General features: G+C 37.4%; 1 pseudogene; it reads right to left on the reverse strand.

Annotated features, from left to right (window-relative positions):
- LOC109052912 overlaps nt 1-15842 on the reverse strand; it is an 82000-nt pseudogene extending 66158 nt beyond the window's left edge.

A 15842-nucleotide genomic window follows, 5' to 3' on the forward strand; every position in this document is an offset into this window, starting at 1 on the left:
TTTTTTTTCATAGAAAATAAGGAGACAAAATATTATTGTGGACTACTGTACATGTCTCTACTACGTGAGCTTTCATGTGTGCGGTTGCCAGATATCAAGATTTAAAATCCACAAATCAGATTTTCTCTTTTAAAAGTGTTTTGCTTAATTTTTGCAATCTGGCAACTATGCACACATGCTCACCTTTCATTACACCGATAAACAAGTAGGCTAAGCTGAAGTTTAGCGATCTCCATGTGAGATGTTTAGCTTAAATGCAAGTGTCATTCAGCCTGTCTGTGTTCTGTCATGAGATCTCGACTATATTGTTAGCGGAATAAATACACTTACTCAACCGCTGTTGATCTAATAGAGAAAGATTATTGCAATTTGGAATTATTGGAATTGCTGTTAGGAATTTCACTGTTCTAATATTTTGCATATATAAGTCTTTGATATTAGTTCATATATTAAATAGCCTATAATAAATCATTACACTAGATAAGGTCAAATAAATTGTATATATATATATATATATATATATATATATATATATATATATATATATATATATATATATATATATATATATATATGCATGTATATATAATTATTATTATTATTATTTTATTTATTTTTCTCATATTATTTATTATATAGTGTTTGTACTTTCATCGACATAAAACATCATCCTTTACATCGGCTATATCAGCACAGTGAGGCGCGGTCATGCTGAACGCAACAAATTTTGTACAACGGAGCACTTTTTTATTTGTTTCTTTAACTGTATTTTATTTTGATAATGAACAGGCTTCAATATAGCAAAATTATGTTGTGTGTGCACGTAAGGCGTCGGCGCAATGGTCATACCAATGCTGGTTGGTTATACAGAAGCAAGACATTATTCAAAGCTGTCAAGCTTTTGCAAAATAATTAAAACTGTAAAGCTTTTGCAAAATAAAGAAAACTACTCTCTGCTGTTTCGTTTTCCTTTCTGAAAACTTTGGAACGTGAACTGTAATTTAGCACATGTTTTCTTTCGTTTCATTAATCTGTCAATATGATTTAAGTGAAATACATTTAATGTATATGCCTATATTCCTTTTTATGTAAGACTATAGTTTTTCTGTTTTCTCCATTCACAGAAGCTCTGCGGGTGCGTGTGATCTGTTGAATTCATCTTACACTATCCTCAGATAAACTCTAAGGGCTGTGCATTGCCATTGCGACTTACCTATTATGAGTTCACAGCTGAACAGACATTTCACTTGTTGGCTTCAGCGTCACATTTGCATAGTCCATACTACTAAATTTCAAATATTAATGGCCATTTAAAATTTTCAATTCTGTTTGGAACTATAAAATTTGATTTCGTTTCTGTTTCTGGTTCTCTTCCTGTCAAAATTTCGTTCATTTCCAGTTTTTGTTTGCATTCCTTGAACCGGTTCAGAGCCCTGCTCCGTACACCATACCGACAAAAACAGAATCGTCTGAGTCGCCGCTGCCATGTCATATAGATGCTGTGTGTTTCACTGTGAAAGTGAAACTACTTTGTTTGGCCTTCCAAAACAGGACAATATCCACTTCGTCATGCCTGGAGCTGATCCGTGCTGGTCGCTGAGGAAATACATCAACTTTGCACTGTGGATCGCTGGATCGGCTTTCACCGTGGATAAAACAGAATCCAGGCCGGGGGTTCGTTACATGTGGTTGCCGCAAGACCAAGGTACGTTCTCAAGCCCGTCCGCCTCTGCTCACTCAAGCTGGCCGCGGCTCACTCTAGGCCTCTGGTCTCCACTCACTGAAGGCCGTGGTGTGTGACGCCTTTGTTTGGCCTTCCAAAAGAGGACACGACTAAAAATCATGTTTATATCACGTTTGTAATGGGTTTTATGTTCATGTCTTGTTGTTTATGTTTATGTTAAGGGGCGTAACATTTCCATCACATGCCTGAAGTATTCGGCCAATCACAACGCACTGGATAGCTGGCCAATCAGAGCACATCTCACTTTTCAGACTGATAAGCCTTGTAAAAATCAATGAGTTTCAGAAGGCAGGGCATAGAGGAGAAACATTAATGTACAGTATGTGGAAAATAATGTGTTTTTTGAACCTTAAACCACATAAACACATTTCATTACACCAAATACACAAAATAATGTTCTTTTTAGAAACATCATATGACCCCTTTAAAACTTATTCCATTAAGGGTAACAGAGACTACATGCTTCTGTGACCCTCCAATGAAGCAGAATTTTTTTCTGAAATCTAGCACAGATGTGTGGCTTGACGCAAACCTGTTTCTGAGCTCTACAGTCAGTTCTTTTGACCTCAGTGCTTGGTTTTTGCTCTGATATGCATTATCAGCAGTTAGACCTTTTATTAAGACGTGTGTGCCATCCCAAATCATACCCATTCAATTGACTTTGCCACAGGTTAATTTCACTTGAAGTGTAGTAACATCTAAAAGCAAAATGAATGCTCCTCAGCTAAATTTCAACTGTCCCAGATAAGGGTATGAATACTTATGCAATGGAATCATTTTAGTTTTTTATTTTTAAGAAATTTGCAAAGATGCAAAGAAGAAATGGATGGAGTGTAGATTGTTGTGGAAAAAAACTAATTTAAATCAGTTTAACATAAGGCAGCAACAAAACAAAATGTGAAAAAAAATGAAGTGGTATGAATACATTGGCAAGGCACTATAGGTTCTGGTGACACCCCTGGGTCAAATAATGGATTTCATATCATGCAAGGGGATAAAATCTTGCACAGAAACATGTACCCAACCACACAGCAGGGCCTTCCCATATATCACTGCCAATTAAAAGCAATGAATCATTCACCAGGTCCAACTGTCATGAAACAAATATAATTAAGAAAAATAAATAAATAAATTTGCCATAACCAACACCCTAAGTTGTCATATGTTCCTGTACAAATTAATCTGTAAACCAACATTAACATACACCTCCGACATTCACAATAAATCACAGCAAAAGAAAAAAAAAATTAGACATATGGAGCAGAGCCACTATGATATGAGCGACAAATCCCAAGAAGCAAGGATATGATTGTTGAAGAAGCTAGATGACTCTCGGATCATACTGAAAATGACTTGCTTTGATAGTTTAGAGATTTCCATAAATACTGACACATATTTGAGAAATAAGGTCATGAACTTCAAGTCATCTGCATGCACTCACTTTCCATTTTCAGAAATCATTGCTGAACAAACTCCAGATTAAGTTTTTTTCCTCTCCATCTGTGTTTTCATATCCTAACTTATAATTCCTGGGGCAAAAAGGAGTCAAACACAGTTAGTGTGATTAAAGATGAAGTATATTTAGCTGTTCCAAAAGCCCAATGACGCTGACTGTGGTCTTCCTTTTGCTGAGTAATGGAATGAAAAGCTAAGCCCAAGCAAAGGATAGAGAGAAATAACAGAAATTATAAAACAACAAGTGGGAGGAACAGGCAGAGAAAGATAGCATGAAAGAGAAGGATATTTCTGTTGTTAGAGTTTGATGTGAGCGGTTCTCAGCCCACAGGAATGCGTGAATGCAGAAAGAGAGAAAAATACAGAGTGGTTTGACCTGCACACCCACACTACCTCCCTGTCAAGGTCACACCTGCTACCATTCCAGTACAGTGTGTGTTTGGCTTAAACCCACTCTTGCTATGAGGTCCATTCAGGGACTTGGATGGTAGTACTTAATGATCAAAGGCCATCTCATGGGTTTTACGTGCATCAAACCCCATGACCGCTGATGGAGTTACCAGGATCATAGTCCAGCTGCTAAACCAACAGCAGGACAATTAGCCCTCATTTTTTCAAAGGTGGGGTTGTTCTGGCAACTGGCCAATGGTAATCTGTCAGCATAACACTAAATGACAAACTCCAATTGAGTCAGAAGTACCTTATCCAAAAATGTATGGTTAAAAAAAAAAATTCCAGAAATTCATTGCAAAAAAAAAAAAACATAGTAATTTTGATGCCAGTACCAAAAAAAAATAACCATATATATCTAAAAATGAAATTTTACCAACGACATCTAGTCACTAAACTATAGGAGATCAACCAATATTGCCATTTTATATAACCAATAAATGTTTCTATCATCTTTAAATAAAGTATTTTCGACACAATAATACATAATTTAATACAATATCCACATACTATAAAAACAATATACACACTATAAATATGAATACGAATTATTATTATTAATATGCACAGCTCTTTTGTGATTTAATTGACCACAAATTTAAATGTCTATACATTTGAAAAGTAAACAGTTGAAAACTGTGAATATCAGTAAAAAAATTACTAAAAAATTAGCAATTTATCTTTTTAAAAAATCACAAAATATAACAAAACATACCAATGTATAAAATTACTGAAATAAGAAGAAACCTAATTATTTCAGTTATATGTAATGAAATGAAATGTGCAAAAAAGTATCTTTTCACTGTACTATTTATGTTTCCTCAGAAATACTTAATTTTATTAAAATTTTGCTAAGAAAGCACACTTGTTGACCAATGTAACTTATGCTTTTACTTTAAAAAACAGTATTATCTTCAGTAAATTACAGTTATTATGCCATTAAATCTAATATAATTCTGCACCATATTGGACATGGTAACTTACAGTTAACTAAATAAAATAACATTTAATGTTTAACATTGTTATTGTATTATTGTGTACTGTATTAAAATTTAATATATTTTGCATTTCTACATCTTACTTTTTCTGATAAAATCACAAACAATATTAATGATTGTCCAAAGCTATGTAAACACAACCCTGATAAGCAAAGAATGCTGTCCACTTACACACTTGCTCTGATCTAGACACAGAATACCTAATCAGAGCAAATGTGTGTGTGACACAGACATTTGACAGGGGATAAGCTTGGCTGAAGGGGCTGGAGTAGTGCTGAGTAAAGGAGGGAAGAAGGGGAAGAGGAAAATGGTGGGGGCTCTGGGACTGGAAGCCTCTTTGAAGTGATGAAACAGATCAATGAGCCAAAGACAGGCTTTGATGGCAAGAGAGATCAGCTGACAGACAGTTCGGGAAGCCTCGTTAGTGTGATGAAGTGTAAGCTGGGGTGTGTGATCGCGTGTGTTGTGACTGACTGACTGACTGGCGGACGCCACTTCCCTGCGCGCGTATATCGCACTGAAAACAAAATGCTGAGCTTGTATGTGCATATAAGTGCATGTTTTTGCATTTGCCAAAGACCCAATGAAGCACACTATCGTTTGTGTGTAATTACAGAGCAGGTAGGTGACCTCAAAGGCACAAGAGACTCACAGTTCTGCCGAGTTTACCATGAGAGAGCAGGAGTCTGTCTCGCCTGGCAACTGCATCCCATAAACTGCACCTCACTTTCTAAACTGCATAGCAACCACTTAGCACAGACAGAAACAAAAATTCACTGCAGTGATGGGGGGAGGAGGAGGTAAAGACACAGAAAGAGAGAAACAGAAGGCGTATGGAGGAGCGAGCAGGTGAAAAACTGACAGAGGGACATTAGAAACAATGGACAAGACGTGAATATTTGGCTCTATGTGAACAATCTGCACTGTTTATCTTGCTAAGCTGGTGTCAGGTCTCTGCAATTTGCTATTGTGTTATTTGTTATTGCCTTTTTGCCTTAATGGAAAGGGAATGTGTCTGAACTTTGAGAGACATCGGAAACAAAGGCATTGTTTTCTGAAAGTGAAGACAATATTAAATCCTTTAGCAACTTTTCCATTACCCTTTCCTTCAAAGTGGTGATTCACAAGTGCCCTTACATGAGGGTGTCAGCCTGTTCCAGTTCAGCCCTTTTTTTTGTCCTGCATCCTGTCTGATGGGCCTACGCTCCTAGACTGTACCAGGAGGTAAAAAGTTACTGTAAATTATTTAATAGCTTCTCTGCAAACGTCACAAAGACCATATTTCTATGGCGACCATGTACCGGCACACGCAAGCCCTTTTTCATGTCTCTGTCGTTAAGAGGTTTTCTCATGTGAGCCTCAGGGGAAACGGATTGCAATATATGCCAAGCTTATTAGGTAAGAGCAATAACAGAGGAGCATTTCAGATGGGCCGATTCCGGATTATACTGCACAGAAAATAAAAAGCACGAGTATTGTTGGAGCTTTGTTTTGAAGAGGTTAGCATAAAAATGAGCTGATAGACTTGAAATTCCCAGGGCCAGGATGGGGTGAACTGAAGTGAACCTAATGCAGACAGGGCGTGTTGAGATGCACAAATACTAGATTAATGCGGGTGTAGCATTATAGTGATGTGAGTGAGGACCTTGAGAGCTGAGGGAGGGCATAATTAGGTTGGGCTGCAGAAATCAACTTGAAACAATGTCCCGAAACCATGCAAAGCCAGCACACCGTCCCCTAAAATCACTGGAGAATGGCTGAGAAGTTTGTAAGAGATCAAACAAGGTAAGATAAAAGCAATCAAGTTATGAATTATACATAAATGCATTAACATACATAACTGCATTTCCATAAGTACAAAATAAATATATATAATTATGCATTCAATTTAAAACACCAAATTCACTGCATTCAACAAAAAATGACAACACGATTACTGTCAGATGTTGCTTTAATTGATTTGTTCTCATTTCATATGAATTTTTTTTGAGACTTTGATTTTTTGTGTTTTTTGCATATATGTAGAGATGATTTTTTTTTGATCATTAGATATTTATTGTATTTATAATAAGATTGTAGAAGGTGCTTTAAAAGAAAAAGAAAATGAAGATTCTTCTACTTGTTAGAAGGGGGTTTTAGCATGCTGACAGTATGACCTTAAAAACGGTAACTCTGACTGTCAACATGCTAAAACCCTCACTGAGTACTTGCATCACTAAATTCATCCCATTTAAAGCACCGCTGACACAGCCAACAAATCCACTGCCTTCAACAATAAATTTCAAGACAATTAATGTCAGAATACAAATGCACAAATGTCTCTCGCTATGAGCATCACATTAAGACGATTTGTCAAGTTTAAAACATCTTTCAACTTTTAAAAATGCAACTCAAGACCTCTGAGTTCAGTTCAGTTCTTTTGTACTCTGTCTAGGTGTTAGGAACCCGGTCTCATGACACTGTGGAAAAATAAGAATGTAAAATAATTTCTCAAAAACCAACAGGCACTGTACGTTCTTTCCTCTGCCGTTCTATCCCTAATGCAATCTGGTTTGAGTGCCTAGTGAATCTGATCAGATTTGTCTGAATTGGTGGCCCTTCCTGCAGTTACAGGGTACAGTAAGTTATAGAGTCACACACTCAATCATAGACGGCTGCTGCTGTGCCATTATGGCAGAGAGGATGGACTTAAACTCCTTTGCTTGAGCCGATCACAGCACACAAGGGTGCATGTGCGCACACACACACACACACACACACACACACACACACACACACACACACACACACACACACACACACACACACACACACTGCTGCCTAGCTCTCCAGATGATGAGTCTCGCTCCTGTGGATTACGTAAGAAGTGGCATAGGCATCCTCAGGCAATGTCTGTGTGTGTGTGTGTGTGTGTGTGTGTGTGTGTGTGTGTGTGTGTGTGTGTGTGTGTGTGTGTTAGGCTCGGCTCTACATGCCTGACACTCAAAGCAAAACAAGTCACAAGCATTAACACACATAAATAACCAACACAGCCATGTCACAGCCAGTATATTTCATATCTCATGTAGAATCGTACTATGGGATGCATCTATAACAAGTCTCACCAGTTTCAGCATTCTCAGCAACACTGTAGCATCACTACTACTGATCATTAGAGACAAGATGAGATACCTTTCAAGCTGATGTGTAGTTGATAATTTGTGTGTTACTCTTCAATGTCCATTTTCCAGTGGTCAATAGATGTTTCCAGCTGTGTCCGTGAGCTAAAAAATGCTGCCTTCTCAGCAATATATTATGAAAGTCAGTTTTTATCTCAGAGTAAAAAACAAATAAAAAGGTTGTGAGATTTATTTCTCTTAATTGTGACTTTATATGTCCCAACTGAGACTTTTCACTGCCTTTCAAAAGTTTGTGGTCATTAACGTTTTTTGAAGTTTTTGAAATACATTGCTATTTTCATGCATTTTAAAATTTAAATGATTCCTTTGATGGCAAAGCTCCATTTTCAGCACTCATTACTCCAGTCTTCAGTGTCACGTGATGCTTCAGAAATCATTCTATATGCTGATTTGTACTCAAGAAACAGCTTTGTTGTCACAATCATAAATTTAATGCATCCTTGCTGAATAAAAGTATTCCAAATGTATTTCTCATAATTGTCAATTTGTCTTATTTAACCTTCTTTAACTTTGTTTTTACCCTTGAGATGGAAATGGGCTTCTATAGTATAAATATATTTGCATAACATCCTATCTAATAAAATGACACCATCTAGTTGGTTTTTGAAGGAAGCATAAATGTGTTCTTCAAAGCCTATGACATCCCACAATCCTGTGCCTGCAGTTCAGTGGTAGGTGGAAAACATAAGAATATTGTATGTAGGAAGGGTCTACATGAATAAATTTAGAAATTTCTTTTTTTTCTTCTCCTGCTTCTTTATTTTGTCAGACAATGACTTAATAAATGTTGTAGTCTTTAAATATTTGCTTGGTTACATCACTAGATGTGATATTACATGTATGATTAGATAAGGTATCCTCATAGAAAAATACTGTTTGATTGGGTGGCGAGTTTGCAAGGTTTCTGTCTTCATATCTTTACATGACATTTTATTCCAACACATTCATTACAAGCCCTGAACATGATCTCTTCAATAATCTGCAACCTATAATGGAGACAAAGCTTGATCATTGTGACATATGTCTTCTTTAGAAATAAATACCCTTCATTAAATTTGAATAGATGATCATTGTGAATAAAATTATCAGACTCACAGTGGGTTATATTCTAAATTACAGTGATTATGACTGTCAGCAATCAGTGTTGGAGACATATTTGTGCATAGCAGCCAACAATCTAACAGTCTACTGCAGCAGAAGAATTGCAAATACTCAGGATAATATTTAAAATGTATCTGCTTTACCATGAGGTCATCACACCACTTTGTGCATGTCTGTGTGTATGTGTGTGTCTGAGAGGTTGATCAATAGATCTGCGTGAGAGCCGTACAGTCTTAAGGCCCGCAAGGCTAGTTGAGTTATGAGTCTGCCATTCTCTCCCCTCTGTGCCTGATAATACAATTCTCAAAGGACAGGGACCACCCAAAACTGTCTGCTACACAATAACCACACTTTCACCACCGGCATTTTAATTATTCAAATGGTATACCACCAATACTCAAATCAGTTAAAGGTTGTTTAAAGCAGAAGTGTGTAAAATAATCTGTGGCACTCTCAAAACATTTCCTGATACAGAAAAATTGGCTCAACCAATGGTGTGTGTTTGGGAGCGGGACTATATGTTTGACTGACCTGTGGCAGACAGTGGGAGCTTTTCGTTTGGTGCAGATGTTACACACCTTTAATGCAAATACTTGAAAACTATATTTTCTCTCTGTCTCCTATCTTTCTCAACATCTGACTGTCGTGTCACTTTCTGCAGTCTGAAGCGAGCTGTGGGAAGCAGAAAGCTTTTGGGACAGCAGCGCATTTGCCCGCTGGCCTGAGACTGAAGACTCTCCTCTCCCTCCCTCTGCTCTAATATTCTGGATGATTTTGTCAGGATTCAGTCATTATGGTCTCTTGATCTGCCACTTTCAGTCACTGTCAACTGGGGAGAAGTTTACACAACTGCAAAACAGATCTTCACAGCGCTATGCAGCTCCCAGCTACAGACACACACTGTATGGCATAAGCTACACATACCAGTGTGATCTCATTAGCATTCATATAGGTATATAGGTAACTTACTTGTGCATCTAGACAGAGACTAAACTGTATAATATCAATGCAATGATAGCATGTAAAACTCCAGATACAATTTTTGCATACTAAATTAAATGGAAATAATTAGGTGGGTTTTATTATATACCAACGTTCAAATGTTTGTGGTTTGTTAGATTTTTTATATTGCTCAAGGATGGATTTATTTGATCAAAATAGAGTAAAAACAATAATACTATTTTAATATATTTTAAAAAATAATTTATTTCTGTGATGGCAAAACTGAATTTTCAGCACTAATTCTAGTCTTCAGGTTCACATGATACTTCAGAAATCATTCTAATATGCTGACTTGGTGCTCAAGTAACATTTCTTATAATCAATGTTGCTGTGCTGTTTAATATTTTTGTAGAAACAGTTAAAAAGAACAGCATTTATCAGAAATATTTGAAATGTTAACTGTTCCTTTTGATAAATTGAATGCATCCTTGCTGAATAATTTCTTTTGCATTATGCTGGCAAAGCTTGTATTTTTGCACCAAATTCAATGCATCCTTGCTGATTAATTTCTTAAAAAAAAAACTGACCCTAAACTTTTGAACGTTTGAAAGGCTTCATGTTTCAAAAGCAGTCAGTTATGTTTCATTGTCACACATTTACATTTACATTTAATCATTTAACAAATGCTTTTATCCAAAGCCACCTACAAATGAGGAGAACAATAGAAGCAATCTGACCAACAAGAGAGCAACAGTATACAATTGACGTAGAATAGAATAGAATAGAATAGAATAGAATAGAATAGAATAGAATAGAATAGAATAGGTAAGTGCTAGTATTAATTGGTCAGGTGCTTACGAAAAAGATGTGTCTTTGGACATTTTTTTGAAAAAGTCTAAAGACTCGACATCTCGACACACACAGACATTTCTGAAATAATATCTACCAATATAAATGAGATAACATTGCAAACATAACAAAATACTATGAGATTTGTACCATGTATATCTGACCAGAAATACCAGTGTAACCTAAGTCAGTCACAGTTTTGCTAGTCCAACCAAGATTTGTCAACTAACTCCATCTCTGTAGCTTAGTAACAGAGACCAAAATCATTCACAAAATCAAAGGCAAGACTCCATTCAAACCAACCCATTCAGATGAATCCTGAGATTCCTTTTGCATTGCTGACAGCTCGGGATCAGACGTGAAGAAAAAAGAAAGGACGTTTGCACTAATCAAAATTTGGAGTCTCTTAGGGAGATTTTCATTTGCCCTCATCCTGCAGCAGCTGACATTTATCTGATCACAGTCACTCAAAGAGGCTAAGTATCACCGAACTCCTCTGAGAGCAAAGACGATCAGTTTCTAAAGAGGCTGTTCTTTGAAGAGCCGCCACATGTATCAACTTCCACCCATATCATTTGGTGTCAAGCGAGCTGTTCTTCTGACTTGACTGACAGCAAATTATCCAATAGTGACGGCAGAAGAAATATTTTCAATTAGAGCTGCACTCACTGTGAAAAGTAATGTCATGTCTCTGTGTGTACGAATGAATCAGGGAACATGGAAATTCATTTCAAAATTAAAGGCCATCTATTTGAATATAGAGTGTGAATGGAGATTTTGATCAGACAGGAAGTTCTTTGCCATCTCTGAGGTGGGAATAGACATTAGTGACTTGTTCAGTTTAATTAATATCTGAATTTCTGTACTAGGAATCATTCACTAGGGGGGAAGAGAGAGTCACTGAACTAATGTGATGTGCCTTACTGATCCCAAATCCCAATTCAGTAACAATAAACGTCCTTTTACAAAAGACTTATGACGGGTCTGACTGACAAGCCATGACAGCGGATCAACTCACTTAAGAACTGGCATCACTTTAAAGCAGATGAAGCTTGTTTTGTTGTGGTGTAGCATAATGTAGTCACATTTCAGAAAGGCAAAACTAACAGTGGGTCATTCGTGTCCTAATGAATTTGTCATGAACTTGACACTGACAACCTTTAAACACAGCTAACACCTGATAACACAACTGATAATGAAACTGAATACTTACTGACAGGTTCACACTGCATCTGAAACAGAGCACACACGCTATTTAATTTCCATTGTGAAAAGGATACAATCGTAAAGCTCCATTCTGAGTCCCGATGGCAAGGATTTTCTGGACGGGGTCGAATGCCATAGAGGAGGGCTGATAGGGGAAGCCATGGCGCACAGTCTGAGAATCAAATGAGAAGAGAAAAATGTTACACTACAGTAATTTACTCCAGAAAGTCAGCAATCAAACTATTTTTAAAAAATTGATAATGTATTTTATGAGACATTTTAATTATATTTTACGATTTATGTATGTTTAATTGTTTGTTTTCATTTTATTTACCCAATTTATCTATTGTTTTAATTTATTTACCCATTTTTGCTTATGATGATGATGAATGCTTCATTTTTAATGTAACAGATGTTTTACACAGTGCAGTTATTAACTTAAACTAATAATTTTTTTTAAAAAAAATTGTTAATTAAAATAAAGCAGAAAAAAAAAAATACTTAATGAAATCTTTTTAAAAGGAATCTTTTTAATTTTTAAGATAAATGCTAAACCTACTAAAACTGAAATAAAAATGTAAGCTAAATAGAAATATTGGTGGGGGGTGGGGTACTAATAAAAATATAACAGATTTTTACATAAAGATTATTTTTTACATACTATTTACAGTATTTACACTCTTATATAATGATTTGAAGGATAGTGCAGAAGCATTGTGTATGTGTGCATTCAAACATCCCTTCAGGGACAATTCAATATCAATCTCAACTGAATATATCCAACTATTTAAATACCCAGCCCTTTGAACTGCTCGAACGATCCTGATGTGCTATAGATAGACAAAAACAACAGGCAGTGAGAACAGAGACCTTGCTGAATTGTATCCAGAGAACAACAATGGTTGACTACAGGTTTACAGCACTGGCTTCTGCTTAACAGCTGTCATCGACTCACCCGGTCTGTGTATTAAAACCTAGAGGGTGCCTATATTAATAGCACTTCTGAGCATCAAAACGCACCTATAATGCGGTCTAGCTAGGCAGCTCACTGTGTTTTGAGACATCGCATCTCTGTCTCTGTATGTTTGTTTAGTGGCTAAAGCCGGTTACGTAAGCGGCGCTTGTGGGGACGGGTACCTGTCGACGAGCTGCGTAGCAGCAACAAGCTTCACTTCATCCTTCCCCATCTCTCTCATTTCTTTTTCCATCTTTCTCCTGATTATGTATATGTCTACTAATTAAATATTAACCTAATCCAGCGTTCGTATGTGTCTATTTAATTTAAATCTAACAAAAATACCAAAGCCTGTGTAAATGCACTCATGTAACCTTGTTGCAAATGATTAAATTAATGGGTATTAATTAGAGAACGGTATTTTAAGAAACTGTATTAATATTGTGCCTGAATTCCCAACAGAAATCATTCTCTTCAGAAATCATTTAGTGCTTGATAATAACATACTTAATGATAATGCCATGTAATCTCTTGAAAATAATTCATGTGGAATAAATCTGGAATGTGGAAACATTCTCCGTAGAGTAATTATTAGACCGCATCGTCAGGATTCCGTTTTTTTTTTTTTTTGTTTTTTTTTTTATCCTGCCTTCAAAGACTGAGAACAGCACGAGCAAATAGCATTCGAGTGCAGGCTGTGAAGAAACCGTTTATTGGTTGGATCTACTTTATGAATACGCCCACTTCGATGAACAAGTCGTTGTTTGGACTGAACGAAATCAGTGCATTCGTTTGCCATTCGTGATTGTATGCTGAAAATGAGGCAAGGATGTTATTGTAAATGTATTAGTATTAACTGATAAAATAATGTCCAGCATTCAACAAAATGGAGGCTAAAATGACAATTATGCTGTCATTTGGGATTTTTGTAGTGTCTCAGCATATCTCTGGATACAAACTTAAATATAGCATAATAATATCTGTAAAGAACTTTTTTGTGTTCAAACGAATCGGTTGAGTAAAAGATTCAATGGCTCACTCATAACACAAAAGGCACTTGTCGCCACCTACTGTATAACAACGTAACCTATAGTAATGTTGACTGAACGAATCGGTTTAGTGAACTGATTCAAATTTTTGATATGTAATGTTGACTGAACGAATCGGTTAAAGCTGTCATACTCGTACAGTGGGCTCAAAATCTAATATTGCATTCATTTGGATGGCGATAGAGGGCGAAGAGAGAAGTCTTGACAGATGACCCGTTTCTCACTGAGAACTATTAACTTCATCCATTGTGCTGCCAGATCTAATCCAAAGCAGGCAGCTAAACCCACCAACACAATTCCAACTAGGCCTATTCATAACACATTGGACACACTGGCTGTGTCTCAAAACCTCGTGATCTGCCTACCTAGACAACATTTTGGGAACCAGTGATGGCCCAAAATGATCTTTAGTTACATATACTGTAGAGAGAGAGTGTGTGTGTGTGTGTGTGTGTGTGTGTGTGTGTGTGTGTGTGTGTGTGTGTGTGTGTGTGTTCAAAGAGAGTCAAGAATGGTGCTGGGTTTAAAAGAAAATAACAGCAAATTACACGTTAATCCCAGCACAGTACATTATGCAAGAAACGGGTTGTTTATGCCCCCTCCCTCTACTCTAGCATCGCAGCTTCATTCTATAACCACACAATATTCAGACGCTTCAATAAAGTAACATGTTTAATAGTGAACATTATGAGGGGGGAAAAGGAAAGTATGGCCAGCAAAAGTAACCGTGTGGGTATAAACGAATCTCTGTGTCACGCATGAATATTTTACGCATTTGTGCGCATTTTCCAAACACAGTCAGCTCTTTCCACGCACAGCTTGTGAAAAAAATAAATAAATAATAATTTAGTCTGGGTTTGAAAGGGCAGAGTATGATAGTACAGTGTGTAACATTATATATGCTAACATATACGAGCGTTTTAATGTAAAAACACATCCCACCGGTGCGCAATCAGATACTAAATACAGATACTGATACAGATAGGCTACTGTTGTTTGCAATAAAACATACGAATGACATCATAACGCTTCCATACAGGTTAAAGTTGGGTTTTTTTTTCATTAGCTACAACATTATGTAATGCATCACATCTAGCTATCAACCAGAAAAGACACACGTTATATATATTCTACTAGTATATATTTTAGTAAGCCTGTTGATAAAGTGTAAAACACAGCATGCACTAAGTGGCACATGCGCGAGGTAAAAGAACAACACACACACATCAGGTCATGTTACACGTTCACTTGTAAGCCTCCCCACCTTGCAGAGCTGGAAGTGTTCAGACTGGAGCGTCTCCGGGATGAGCTCGTTCTCCTTGGCCCCGAGTTGCGAGGATGGAGAAGGGGACGACACGGCCGTCAAGCCGTCCAGCACCTTACGGATATTAAACTTCTTCATTTTCCCCCCAGTGTAAGTGGCGGAGGGGGACGGGAGCACCCGAGTCGAGATCAGCCGTGGATCCTGAGGGGGAAAGCCGCTCTCGCTCGTTTCTGCAGCACGTCTCTTTAAACCTCACATTTTAAAAGTGTTTGCCGTGTCCTCCATGGCTAAAGGCTGCGGTTTTGAACGTTGATTTTGTTGTTGTTGTTTTTTTTTATTAGCGTTTGTGGGGTGTCCGTTTATTCTGACTCGGTGTCCCGCTGCGTCTCAAATTCCCTCTATCCTCTCTCCCACTCTCTCGCTCGCTCGATCCCTTTGGCTCTTCACTCAACGCGGAAACATCGCTGCAGCGCCGCGCATGCGCACTCCAGACTGAATGACTATTGAAGCGGCCTTCCAAACGCTTCTGCCGGTGACCAGGCAAGACTGTGGAGCGCTGAGTGAGACTAGCGTCACATTGCAGAAATGAGGGGCGGGACTCTGCACCTGAAACCGCAGGGACGCAGAATGGAAAACGCATCAGCTTCTCT

The sequence above is a fragment of the Cyprinus carpio genome, chromosome A20, assembly GCF_018340385.1.
Source record: "Cyprinus carpio isolate SPL01 chromosome A20, ASM1834038v1, whole genome shotgun sequence".
In the NCBI taxonomy this organism is placed as follows: domain Eukaryota; kingdom Metazoa; phylum Chordata; class Actinopteri; order Cypriniformes; family Cyprinidae; genus Cyprinus; species Cyprinus carpio.